Source organism: Rhinolophus sinicus, chromosome 3 (assembly GCF_057876585.1).
Source record: "Rhinolophus sinicus isolate RSI-liver-muscle chromosome 3, RSI-T2T, whole genome shotgun sequence".
Lineage (NCBI taxonomy): Eukaryota > Metazoa > Chordata > Mammalia > Chiroptera > Rhinolophidae > Rhinolophus > Rhinolophus sinicus.
The window spans coordinates 184351119-184361115 of record NC_142503.1 but is presented as its reverse complement, the minus strand read 5'-3'; the positions used below and the strand labels follow the sequence as shown (position 1 = coordinate 184361115).

The 9997-nt window shown below is 36.1% G+C and overlaps 1 pseudogene; it reads left to right on the top strand.

Moving 5' to 3' along the window:
* Window positions 1-7223: 7223 nt before the first annotated feature.
* On the top strand, window positions 7224-7681 carry LOC109447087 (ubiquitin-ribosomal protein eS31 fusion protein pseudogene; annotated as a pseudogene).
* The last annotated feature ends 2316 nt before the right edge of the window (window positions 7682-9997 follow it).

Here is a 9997-nt window from a genome sequence, read left to right as displayed (position 1 = left end):
GGATGTTGGTGTAAAAGTATTTAGATATGATTAACACTTAAGTCAATATACTTTGAGTAAAGTTATTACCCTCCATAATGTGGGTGGCCCTCATATAATCAGTTGAGGGTCTTAAGAGAAAAGACTGAGATTCCCAAGAAGAAAATATTTCTGCCCCTAGATCACATTCAAACTCAAGACTAAAATATTAACTCTTCTTTGGGTCTCCAGCCTGCTGGTCTGCCCTGCAGATTTGGGATTTATGAGCTGCCACAATCACACAGGCTAATCCCTTAAAATCTTCTATATACAGAGGGCGTCAAAAAAAAAAAAATGTATACACATTTTAAGAAAGGAAAAACTATTAAAATTGTAATACTCAGTTTATACTGATACCAAAAGATGAATACAAGTCATGTGAGTACATTTTTTCTGGCACCTCCAGTATACATATATATGAATGTATGTACACACACGCACACACACACACACACACACACACACACCTATTAGAGTTCTCCAGAAAAACAGACCCAACTAATACAAGCTCCCAACAAACTGGAAATACTAAACCATTTAGATGTCTATTAACATAAAATAGAAATCTGAATTGTGAGAGTCATGTAATAAAATACTCAATCTCAATAAAAAATGAAATGCATCTAGTGAAACAAGCCATTTCACAAACAAAATTTTGACTCAGAGAAGCCAAAAACACCCCAAATAATGATATGATTCCATTTAAATGAAGTTCAAAAAAAAAAGGAAAACCAAATTTTAGTGTCTAGGGATGTGGTTTTAGGTGGTTAAATGACAAATAAAATAAAGGAGTCACAATTAATGATGGGTAATGGTTACATTCGGAAGGGAGAGTAAAAGCAGAGCTTGCAAAGGGGGTAAAAGAGAGTCTGCTGGGGTATTGAAGCATACTGCTTCTTGACTTGGGTGACTGTTATCCTGGGGTTATTTTGGATAATTAATTGAGCTATCCATTTTGTTTGAGTTTCTGATGTGAGTTATAGTTCACAATAAAAGTGCATTAGCACACAGGAATGAGAAACAGATTCAGAGGCAGGGAAATGAGATCACACACACAGATGTTGGTAACAGCGTAGTTTTTAGGTTCTGTTTGGGAGATTCTGATACTGTTAGACACTAATGTGCAAGCTTAAATTCACTACTAGCAGGACCTCGTGTTTTGACTTCTGGGTCATTCTACAAACCTGAAAATCGAGAAGCATGACGTTGGAATGGCCTGCTCGCCGTAGGCTGGTGGCTGAAGACTCTGCAGAGGCAGATGTTCTTAAGAAATCAGTTCTTACTGTGAGAGCATTATCAGCCTGCATGCAGGACAGAACATTCAGAATGACTGGTCTGTGCTGCTTACAGGCCATGTGGACGTTGAGAGGAGCTGAATCAATGAATCAAGAACAGTGTCTGGAACTGATCACATCCTGAATAGTACTTTTCTCAGCCTTCTGCAGACAATTGATCACCCAACACTGCTGCATCCATATGGTTTTGCTCATACTCTCTCCCTTTGCTGCTCATGGTATTGTTCTATAAGACATTGATAGTGCTCAAGACATTTTGTGAAAAACTTTATTTGATCCAAGGTGGCAGATTAGAAAAAAACATAGCTTGCAAATTCTGAAACAGGCCAAGGAGACGACAAAGAGCATACTCTATCAAGCTCCATGTTCCTTGGTGGCCAAATGTTTATTCCAATGAGCTAGCTACACCTTATTTTCCTTCAGTTAAAAACATTCTGTTTATCCCACTCTCAACTGCCAGTTCAAGCGATAGCTTTCACTAGGGCCAAATAGCATCTTTTTTCTCCCGTAATTTAACATATGCCCCTTCCAAACTGCAATATTGCTTTCTAATCACAGTCCTTATGCCGCTTTTTAGAAATCAGGCCGTTAAATCCCCATGAACAAAATCACAGTATGTTTTTAAATAAATAAATGAAATGAAATTTAAAAAGAGCTCTGTTAAGAGACAGAGTAGCAATCGAATGATCTAAACACTAAGAAGCACATCTATTGACACTGTTTCCTTTTGTTGGGCTTGTGGATTCTTAGCAACCCCAACTTTCAGCTAATGTGCAAAACCCAGACCACCTGTATGGGTACACCTGCTGTCTCTAAGTGCCTTTATTGGATAAAATGTGATTGCTGTTTTAAGTAAGGTTCTTTATACCTGCTGTTTGGTGCCGTAAAAGTATCACATTCACATGATTTTTGTTAAGAATTGAATCTTTCCTTTGCTTAATGATAGTAGGAGTCCAAACTTATTTTCCCCTTTTATAATAAAAGTCCAAATGATGCAAGACTTCTTTCACTAAGAATTGTAATCTGTGATAAAGCAGCCAAGGGCACCACTGATATTGGCATTAATGATAATAAAATGAACCATGTTGACATGATTCAAATAGAATTTTTAATCCGCATCAGTGTTTTCCTTAGAAGTCTAGATTGGAACATAGTAAATTTTTTAAAAATATATTTTAAAAGATGGTCAAGTCGGTGGTACCATGATCATTTTTAATTAACCCTAGTCATCATAAGGTTGACCTTTGGGGGTCCCAAAGTCATGAAGCCATTTATGACACTTTACTGACTTTATACGAAGAGCTACTCCTTAATAAGTTTACTCCCTTGTGTAATACTGGAAGCACTTACTAAGGCTATTACATTATACCACTTCTCAACATAAGCAATGTTCCTAGGGAGTTATCATTATCAGCCAGATGAGGAAACTGAGGGTCAGCACAATTAATGATTCAAAGACATAAAACTTAAAAGATGGCACTAGGATTTGAGTGTTGTCCTATTTCTTTCTTCTATGTCATATAGAAGTACTTCACAACAGTACTGATACGTGAATCAGAAGACTGACTTTTTTTTGCTTAAAACGTGATCTACATAAACAGCCACTCAAAGGGATATTTAGACATAATTTTGATAGTCGAAATTGAAATAAATCATTTGATCTGAGAGAAACCTATTGCTTCTTAGCATAAAATTATTATTACACAAAAAGATACTCCCCGCAAGTACCTTTTGATTTGGGGCAATTATCCTAACAACACAAAGGAAGTGCAAAGGGACAACTGTTTTTTGTTTTTTGTTTTTTAATTTATTTTTATTCTGGTTATGTGCATTACAAGTCTCTTATTCCCTGACTCATTTTTTAGTTTTGCTATGGCTTCAATTATTTATTCTTTTTTAATTAAAGTTTATTGGAGTGACAATGGTTAGTAAAGTTACATAAGTTTCAATTGTATAATTCTTGAAATCTGTATATCACATTGTGTGTTCACCACCCAGAGTCAGTTCTCCTTCCATCACCATATATTTGACCCTGTTTACCCTCTTCTGCCATCCCCCTACCCCCTTACCTCTGGTAACCACTAAACTATTGTCTGTGTCTATGAGTTTTTGTTTCTTATTTGTTTGTTTTGTTCTATTGTTGCACAAAGGCACAATTGATACTGAAGGATTTGGGGGGTAGTGTTTGAGTTTGAGTTTCTGAGGTTTAATTCTTAAGGCAAAATATATGAGCTACTTCTCCAACTCACAGGGGTTCTGAAAATCTAAGAAGAAAGTCTTCAAATACTAACTAGACTGAGAAAAGCTATTATTCACTTTATTTTAAACCAACTACACAAACACACACACGCACACACACACACACACACACACACATTTCTAAGCTTTTTAGCCATGAGAGGTAGAGGAAAAAAGACTTTTGTGTGCATGTATGAGTAAAATCCTCATCAAGGCCCACACTCCACACTCCCTCTAATATACTGCGTGCAGTCCCAGCTCGTTTAAGATTACTGGAAACTTAGTCATACGAATCCTAGTGAAAGACTATAGAACTAGATGGGAACTCTACCTGTGTAAGAAAACATCCCATGAATATCAACATCAGGCCCAAATTTACAGGTGATATCTCTCAGTGGTATAAATAGCAATTTCAGATGCTTTACTGCCAATCAGCGATCACAATCACATCGTTTAGAGCACTTTTCCCTTGACATAAAAAGATGCCACTGGAGAGCTGTTATGATGCTGAATGTATCAATGAGCAATAAAATATACAAGAAAAAAAGTCAAAACCATTTCAAGATTATGCCTCTATCAGCAAAAGTACACATAAAAACTGAAAATAGTAGCAGTCAACGAGCAATTTAAGAAAATTCAATTTTCCCCACCTTTTCCAGGGAGTTTTCCCAACCATTTTCATGTTAAGCTTACTAGAGCTCTTAACTTATCTATAATATGTACCCCCGCTATCCCAGACAATTATATCTTGCTATAAGTTTTTGTTTTTCTTTTCTCTTCAAACATGGCTCGTTTTTTTTAAAAAGATAGACTCTGAGTTCCATTTATTTACAACCTCCCATTGCTCCAAGTATAACAATAGCTCATTAGCTAATACTGCTCTATTGATTAACTTCTTCAAAGACAGATACAGATAATGAGAATTATGATTAGGCCCTAAGAATGCGAAATAAAGCCCGGTGATGCTTTCCTTCTAGGAATTCACAATCCTATGAAAAAGGGACTAGAATTAGAATCCAGGGGCCAAAATCCAGACATGCACGGAGTGCCTCCGAAAAGCCCTAGGAAATATCAAAAGCACTTTTGTAACTACTTTGCAAAACGGAGACAATTTTCCCACAGCACCATGGGTGATCATTATCCACAAACAGAAGATGCATTCTTTGGAGGAAAGGCAAATTACATACACAGACACACATTTGCATACATGAATGCTCACACACACCTCAACAGAAAGGTCATGTAAAAATAATGCTACACAGAGAAACTGACTTGGTAAAATTGCTGCAAAATCATCTAAATAATTAAATTTATCTACATGTCACTAATAACTATCTTGCAACAAACAGCTTTTCATTTATATGCATATTCTTGTTAGGAAGGGAAAAACTATTGTTCAAAACCTTTTGAAATCCATTTATAATATTTTTGAAAACAAACAAACAAAATTGAGAACCAAAGTACCCACACTCTACTTCTTCTTCCAAATGCACTGCCTAGCATTGAAGCTTCATCTTTAACCCCAAGCATGTAGACAGTAATGAAAATATCACACAGGTTGCTACAGTGTATTGTTAAAAATCTAAAATATAAATCAAAGGAGGTAGGAATATTGCTGTAGAATTTACTGGCTGTAAACTGTGTCTCATATTACTCATCAAAATTGAAAAAGTCATACTTATTCTCATAGGAAATTAAGGAGACTTGAAATGACTTAACGCAAGTTATTTTAACTTACAAGGCAGTTGTGTAAAGCTGAACAGATTAAATTCCTACTTTCAGAGGAAGCCAGAACAGAAATGCAGGTAGCTAATGGGCAATAATAGAGTAATGAGATGGCTTGAGTGCTTGAAAAGTAATTCTTTTATAAGACTTTTTTCATTAGGTCTTTTCAGATTCACAGATGTTAGGGTCAGTACCACTGGTTTGGCAGCAATCAGAACACAGGCCTGATGGGTCACCCTTCTTGAGGTCAAGAAAATAATGGAAACCAACTGGTGAGAGCAGGTAGTATTCATCACTTTATCATTGACACACAGCTATAATTACTTTAAGAGAAGTTCCTGGACCTAGTCTACCACTAAGGACCAGATAGAATAAAGTAAATGCCCTAGGTCTCAAACAATCATATCAAATTAAGTAAAAATCCACCATTATCATCCATTCAAAATCCTGAAGTACAACTCATAGATAATATAATCTACTTACGAAGATACATTTAAATCAATTTGATGACCTGAAAGTCATATAAGGAATAATTTCTAATAAAAATATATTTTCTGTGTATTAATGGTCCTGGCACAACTTCCTTAGAAGAAAATAATGAAGTAGTCAGACCTATATACTAACAGTAAAAAACAATTAAATATTAAAGCTAATAAAGCAGACCAATACACATGTCTCCAAAGTCAGAATAGTCACTAATAACATTATGTTCCAAAATGGTAGAGAAACCTTAGCAAAGTTTTATCCATATGAGTGGTATCTTTTTACAAATGTGTAAGAGTTCATGTCCAAAACATTCAATGTTTATTAAAGCCATAGGGAAAAAAAAAATACTTTGTATGTAGACTAGAATTGGGTAATAATCTCATAATTATAAATAAACTATAAATAGGAAAATATTCACTTGCAGGATGTCAAGTATCTCTGTTCCCCTACTACTAAAGCCAATAGTGACCTCCAAACCTTGTAACAGCCACAAAGCCTCTGCAGATATCCAAGTTTCTCCTAGGAAGTGGTACCTTCCCTATTGAGAGCCACCATTCTAGCCTTGGAGGAAAGGATTAGCAGAAGAAATCCTGATAGCGCACACACACACACACACACACACACACACACACACACAAGTTAATTAAGTACCTGCACTAGTTAGTGTGCTATGAACTTCATATGGAACATTTTACGTCCTTTTCCTGGTAATTCGGCAAAATAGATGAGATTATACCCACTTAAAAAGGTGGAAGCCAAGTCCCAGGGAGGGCAAATAACATTTATCCAATATATGGCTTGTACATTGCTGTGATATATTTGGAGCAAAATCTCTTAGACTAAGTTCTATCCATTATACATCACCATGTCCTTAACTGTTGGCAAGAAATGCAATTTTAACAAGAGCTCATTTAATCAGACTAAGAGTGACATTATCTTGAAAGAATATATTGATTTCCATATGAGAATATGAAGTTTTATGAATACAAGTTCTGACACTTAAGTTTGCGAACTCATCCTAGAAAAAGTGTTACATACCTCATTGATAAATATCACTACGGTCACCTTTGAAGCACTCCCCTTGGGAAGCTATGTGCCGATGTCAGCACCTAGTCTACCCTTCAAAGCAATTTTGAAACTCTTTTTTCTGGAATGGCCATCAGAGCTGTCGTTGTATTACACTTGATGTCCTGAATGTCATCAAAATGCCTTCCTTTCAATGTTTCCTTAATCTTCAGGAAAATCAAGAAGTCATTGAGGGCCAGATCAGGTGAGTAGGGAGGGTGGTCCAATACAGTTATTTGCTTACTGGCTAAAAACTCCTTCACAGACAGTGCTGTGTGAGCTGGTGCATTGTTGTGGTGCAAGAGCTCCTTCAGTCTTTCAGGCAGGTCCATTTTTGCACACACCGTTCTCATATCAAGATTTTCAGTTAAGACTTTCCGATCCACCATATGCAGTAGAATCACCGCCAAGATGCAGATTTTCATGAAATCCCTTACGAAACCCTCGGGATAATCATCATCATCAAGGCTGAACCCTCAGATACAATAAAAAATGTAAAGGCCATGATCCAGGATAAGGAAGGAATTCCTCCTGATCAGCAAAAACTGATCTTTGCTGGCAAGCAACTGGAAGATGGACGCACTTTGTCTGACTACAACATTCCAAAGGAGTCCACTCTTCATCTTGTGTTGAGACTTCATGGTGGTACTAAGAAAGGAAGAAGTCTTACCCCACTCCAAAGAAGAATAAGCATAAGAGGAAGGAGGGTAAGCTGGCTGTCCTGAAATACTATAAGGTGGATGAGAATGGCAAAATCAGTCACCTTCGTCGGGAGTGCCCTTCAGATGAATGTGGTGCTGGAGTTTTTACGGCCAGTCACTCTGACAGACCTTATTGTGGCAAATGTTGTCTGACCCACTGCTTCAGCAGACCAGAAGACAAGTAATTGCATATGGGTTAATAAAAGACATGAACAAGAAAAGAAAGAAAGAAAGAAAGAAAGAAAAGAAAGAAAGAAAGAAAGAAAGAAAGAAAGAAAGAAAGAAAGAAAGAAAGAAAGAAAGAAAGAAAGAAAGAAAGAAAGAAAGAAAGCTAAAAATAAATATATATATTTTTTTTTCAATTAAGATTTTCCTAACTGTTTCTCTATTGATGCTTACTTGGTCTGCTATGCTTCTCAGACGATGATTTTGATGCACAATTTGACAAATTTTTCAATGTTTCCATCAGTTCTGTTCATTACTGGCCGCCCTGACCTCTCTTCATCAGTGACGCATTCTCTCCCTTTAGAAAAACATTTAATCCATTTGTACACTGCAGCTTTCTTCATGGCATTATCCCCATAAACTTGGACTAACATGTCTCTGATTTCACTTCCATTCTTGCCAAGTTTGACAAGAAATTACATGTTTGTTTGTTGCTCTAATTCAAGCTCAGACATTCTGGAAACTGCACACAAATCATGCTACAACAAAATTGAACGCCACTCAGCAAGACACCACCACACGTCAACATGAACACAGCTGTGAGACACTGATATACCAAGGTTCTGAAACCTTACCAAGCTGTTTGTACAGTGCTGCCTATGTAAGTGCTCGGTGGCAAGTTCATGAACTTAATTGTCATACCTTGTATACAAAGTTTAGTCCATAATGTAGTCCCAGCTATTCTTACTTTTAGATTTGTAAAATCCTCATTTTAAAGAACCTCTTTAGAAAACCAAAAGGCAGGTCAAGCTCCCATAATAGGCAGAAGAAAACAAGTATCTGATAATAGTGTTTCTAGCTGCTCAATCCCGCTCATCTTTTCCCTCTTCATACCCCTAGAAATGGTTTTAATTTAAGCCCTCATCATTTACATCCTTAATCACTGCAGAAACTTCTCAACTAGTCTTCTAATTCCATTTTCCCCCTACTTTAATATGCCATTCTTACTATTACCAGTGTTATTTCCAAAATCAAACATGATCACTCTCCTGCTTACCAACATTCATTTCTCTCCATCAACAAGATGACGTCCAAATTGTCTCAGCATCGCCCCCTACTGATTTGGAGCCTCTTCAGTTCTCAACTCTCATCATTCCTCCAAAATACGCTCCATCGTGAAATCAGAGTACACCATCCTCAGTTTCTTAAATAAATCAGGTGTTGTTTTGTTCTACCCTCCTTGAAAGTTTCTCTTATACGTTGTTCTCCACCTTCAGTAACATGTCTCTGTCCATAATTTGCTTGGAGAACTCATTCTTTAGGAAGTAACTGAAGCTTCACTTCCTCTGAGAAAACTCTGTGGCTATATTTCTCTCCTCTGTACTTCCATTGCCCTCTCCAAACATATCCTATTATTGAACAGAATACCTAGTATAATTATTGATTGGTGTCTTTCTCACCCCTTTCATTAAACTGAATATCTCACAGGCAAGGATTCTATATGGATCTGTGTCCCCAACATATAGCACTTTGTGAACACTAATGCATTTTTATTGAATAAGTGGAAAAGTAACTTTTTTTTTAATTTCCAGAATAAAACTATACATACCACTCTAACACTAATTTTTAAGTTTTAAAAATGTAGTTTGTGTTTTTAAGACAATTAGAAAATAGTGCAACTCTTAACTCCTAGTTGTATAGAATAATATTATAAACACATGTAACAAAAAGTTATACACATTTTTGTTGATGTATGATGAATTGTACCCAAATTCTGTAATAAATTCACAAAATAAAATGGAAGAGGCACTTTTTTGGGAGAATAACTAAGTCAAGGACACTGTTATGACAAAATGCAGAATTCCCATTAAAAGGTACATTTCTAATTTGAAAAGCATGAATAAAATAGTTCTTTAAAAATAATCCCAACTGTTTGGTCAAAATAAAAGAGTATTTTCTTTATCTATCTTCCTCTTCATTTGATTTTGAATTGATTAAATTTTCATTAACTTTAATCCCTTGTCTCTTATTAATTTTTTTTAGATTGTCAAAAAAAGTGTCAATAAGAATATTGGACTTCGTAATGTCCCTCTCCCTGTTTAAATTATCTATTTTGACTTAATCCCTGAATGAAGATATACTTATTGACAGGTTTTCAATGATTAAAAACTATGAACTGATACAGCCCGACCATGTTCATCCAGAGCCCAATAACCTCAGCAAACCCATGCTTAGAGCTATTCTATAGTCTATTTGATTCTAAATATACTTTGATAGTTCAGTGTGGAGAGTGGGTTGTAGGCT